At 39.4% G+C, this 4,287-nt stretch overlaps 1 pseudogene across 2 annotated transcripts; it reads left to right on the top strand.

Annotated features, from left to right (window-relative positions):
- Nucleotides 1-214: 214 nt before the first annotated feature.
- LOC143845438 (pentatricopeptide repeat-containing protein At2g03880, mitochondrial pseudogene) lies at nucleotides 215-3,306 on the top strand (annotated as a pseudogene). Of its 2 annotated transcripts, XR_013234412.1 has the most exons (2): nucleotides 215-3,018; nucleotides 3,106-3,306. The product of XR_013234412.1 is annotated as a pentatricopeptide repeat-containing protein At2g03880, mitochondrial pseudogene, transcript variant X2 (transcript). The 2 variants fall into 2 exon arrangements; XR_013234411.1 differs by lacking the exon at nucleotides 3,106-3,306 and having other exon boundaries at nucleotides 215-3,104.
- The last annotated feature ends 981 nt before the right edge of the window (nucleotides 3,307-4,287 follow it).

Raw genomic sequence — 4,287 nt, 5'->3', positions numbered from 1 at the left:
CATAAGATGATCGTAGCCCTCCAATCTATAGAGGTACTGCACATCATGGAAACCTCTATAGATCGGAGGGTTGGGATCATCCTATGGAAATGATTTTTCTGCCACAACCTATTTACTCTGTCCCCATCAAATGGATTTGGGTCATCTCAGAGTGTGGGTCATACCACACTTGTTGACAAAATACTGGACTATATGGGCTTACGAAATCTCATTTCTCATCACTCGTTATATCCCTTGAAGAGTTTTTAAACTTTTTATATGGTGTAAGCTCGTTTAGTCCAGTATTTATCAAAATGTCCCTCATTTAGATTTTCAGTATTTTTAGTTAGTCATTGGACCATGCAATGTATGCATGAATGTAAAAGGGAGAGAGAGAGAGTCTGATATCAGATGAAAGCAAAGCAAAAGCTTCGAGAGGCCGTTGATTTGCTCTATGCCCGAGGCTCTGCAACCACAAATGGCTACTCTCATCTCCTCTCAGAATGCATCCGAACCAACGATTTCGAACAAGGAAAGAGGTTACAATCCCACATGGATCATCACTCCTTCAAACCCAACACCACATTCCTCAACAATCGCCTCTTACATCTCTATGCCAAGTGCAGAAATCCCTCTAACGCCCGCCAACTGTTCGACAAAATGCCCCAACGAGATGTTTTCTCATGGAATGCCATGCTCTCCGCCTATGCGAAATCGGGTTTGGTCGAGGAATCAAGAACACTCTTTAATCAAATGCCAGTTAGAGATTCTGTTTCTTATAATACTATAATTGATTGCTTTGCCTCCAATGGTTGTTTTGACAATGCTTTTGGGTTTTTTGTTCAAATGAGGGTCGATGGATTTGAGCCGACCGAGTACACCCATGTGAGTATTTTGAATGTTTGTTCACAACTATTAGATTTGAGGCATGGTGAGCAGATTCATGGACAACTTGTTGTTAGTAATTTGAAATTAAATGTGTTTGTTTGGAATGCTTTGATTGATATGTACGCAAAATGCGGTGAGATTGAACGAGCACGACAATTGTTTGATCAAATGCTTAATAGAAATGTGGTTACCTGGAATTCGATGATAGCGGGTTATTTGAGAAATGGGCAGCCAGAAAAATGTTTGGATTTGTTTCATGAAATGAGGTTAATGGGTCTCGAGTCGGATTTGGTTACGTTGTCTAGTATGATTGGTGCCTATTTTCAAAGTGGATTGATGGAAGAAGCACAAAGGATTTTCATAGAGATGAAAGAAAGAGATGGAATTAGTTGGACAACAATGATTGTGGGTTATGCGCAGAATGGAAGAGAAAATGATGCTTTGGCGTTGTTTGGTCAGATGTTGTCGGAGAGTGTCAGACCGGATAGTTTTACTATGTCAAGTGTGGTTAGTGTGTGTGCCGGATTGGCATCTTTGGATCACGGAAAAGCAGTTCATGGGATAGCAATTGTTATTGGAATTGAGGGTGATTTGCTCGTTTCGAGTTCCCTTGTTGACATGTACTCTAAATGTGGGGAAATTATGGATGCTTGGGATGTTTTCAGTAAAATGGAGGCTAGGAATGTGGTCTCATGGAATGCCATGATCATGGGTTATGCACAAAATGGACTGGATAGAGATGCTCTAGAGCTTTACAAAAGAATGTTGAAGGAAAACTTGCAACCAGATAATATTACCTTTGTGGGTGTCCTTTCTGCTTGTAGCCATGCTGGCTTGGTTGAAGATGGGAAGAGATATTTTAATTCGATAAGCGTAGTGCATCGAATGACACCCACTTGGGATCATTATTCATGTTTGATCAATCTCCTTGGTCGTTCAGGGAATATGGATGAGGCCGTAAATTTGGTTAAATACATGCCTGATGTATCCAATGGCCTAGTTTGGTCAACACTTTTATCTGTTTGTAGAATGAATAATGACATAGAACATGGAGAGCTGGCCGCGAGGCATCTTTTCGAATTGGACCCACTTGATGCAGGACCTTACATCATGTTGTCTAACATGTATGCCGCTTCTAGAAGGTGGGAGGATGTGGCGTCAATTAGATCCCTTATGAAGGATAGGAAGGTACGAAAATTCGCTGCTTATAGTTCGATTGAAATAAACAACAAGGTCTACAAGTTCGTTTCTGATGATAGATCTCATCCACAAACCGTTAAGATCTATGGTGAATTGAGTAGATTGATGGTGAAGCTTAGAGAAGAGGGCTTTATTCCGGACACAAATTTTGTTTTGCATGATGTTGGGGAGAATGAGAAGGTTGAGTCTATCTGTTACCACAGTGAGAAGCTTGCTCTCGCATTTGGGTTGATTAACAAGCCTAAAGGAATGCCCATAAGGATTGTAAAGAACATACGTGTCTGTGGCGACTGCCATTTGTTCATGAAGTTTGTCTCTAATGTCACTGATCGGCATATAGTCTTGAGAGACTCAAACCGGTTCCATCATTTTGAAAGTGGGCAATGCTCCTGCAAGGATTATTGGTGATGAAAGGATTTATTGGTTTTAGACATGGTAGCATTAGATATTCTTGCGGCATCAAACAAAGGTTTAAAATATTTATACAGTTCACTACGAAAGAGAGGCTCCGACAGAGGGCTTCAAGAGAACTGGGAAATTTTGTTTCAGGATTATCACTGTTGACTTGGAAGTTCTGATCGGAGGCTGACATATACTGTGTCGACAGGAGTGTGACATATGGGTATGGATAAATATTGTGCCACAATAAAGAAGATATACTTCAGGGTTTTCATAACTGTAGGACTTATTTTTTTCAAATGGTCAACATAGGTACAAATTGTATCTTCGAGTATAATACTGTCAGAAAACTGCGTAACAAGTTTTGCTATTAACCATAAGGCGCTACTGGTATGGAAGGTAACTCAGGGAGGGAATGAACTCCTGAAACTCTAATTACTTAGGTGTTCATGAGACAGTGTTGGAAAGCTATAAATAAGGATGGCAGTGGTACAATTAATGTGAACTGAAACGAAACAGATGAGTCACCAGAGCTCTTCCTACCAACTTGGTGTATGTTAAAAGTTATTTGTATCTCTTTCAATTTTTTAATTCTTACATGACTGAATAAGAAATTAACCTGCGTTCTGTTTTTTGCAGTGCATATTATCTTTAGGGAGGATTTATTTTGATAAGTCCTCTATTCTCTTTACCATCACTTATATGGTTTGCTGATCGATACCAACATTGATATTTCTTAACAGTCATCTTAGTCCTTATCAGAGAATAAATGCTAATATCTGTATTTTTCTTCGTTCTTGATTGTGGTTTCCATTTTTTAGACATTTCTAGCCATTTTACTGTCGGATGAATCAAGGTTGCACATCTTGATCTTGTAAAGCTGTGATAACTGCAGAGTGCAGACTGTCTACTTAAAATATCAAAAAAAAAATTCTTATTTGAATGTGATTCTTAAAAGGCACTAATACCCATTCTGAGAACCTTTCCTAATAATTCTCTAAATACCCTAAATTGTAATTGCACATTGTTCTTTATAATGATATCAATTTCTATATGCTAATGGTGATTGCTTATGTACACATTAAACATAACAAGAAAAGGTAGAGAGAGTAATATCCTGTGTCTCTTTCAGGCATATCTATCATTCAAATCCTTTCCATGGTTGCCACTGTCTTGCCAACGGCCATATTAATGCATTGCATCATTTTCTTTCTGTGCATCCCAGGAGCCGAGGATTTTTAGTTAATGCTGACCTCACGATCCTTTTTGGATGCGCAGAACTGATGCGGAATATCACAACATGTGATCAATGGTTTCTCGAAGGGTTTTTCTTCCATGGAAGTGATACAGTTCTGGCAGTTCATCCTAGACAGGAAGGGCTTTTCCAAGGTGTTTTACTTCTATGCAAGTTAAATGATGCCCGCTAACAATACTCTACCTATTGATGCGGGCTACGAAGAGAAAAAGAAGAAGAGAAAAGGGAAGAAGAGGAGAAGAATAAGAGAGAAGGAGAAGAAGAGGAAAGAAGAGGGACGCAAGAAAATTAGGCAAGAGAAATCTCTAGCAATATTATTCCACTAGTACTAACAAAGGTCATGTCTGGCAGCCAGGATTTTGTTATTTTCATGATAAATTAGTGTCTCCAAGTGGTGAGAGAGGGTGGGGCAGGTGGGAGGAGGAGAGAGATTTGAGGGGGCACGATTGAGAAGTGGCTAAAAATCACGAAAAAGTTGATCCTATTTTGGAGAATTTATATGATGAGGGCCTTCTGAACACGTACTAATCATTCCATCCTTCATATTTGATCCAACAACAGCTCAC

Source organism: Tasmannia lanceolata, unplaced genomic scaffold (assembly GCF_043159265.1).
Source record: "Tasmannia lanceolata isolate RefF3 unplaced genomic scaffold, GAP_Taslan_0.1 ptg000015l, whole genome shotgun sequence".
Lineage (NCBI taxonomy): Eukaryota > Viridiplantae > Streptophyta > Magnoliopsida > Canellales > Winteraceae > Tasmannia > Tasmannia lanceolata.
Note: the sequence above shows the minus strand (reverse complement) of the source record. Positions and strands in the feature narration are given on the sequence as shown.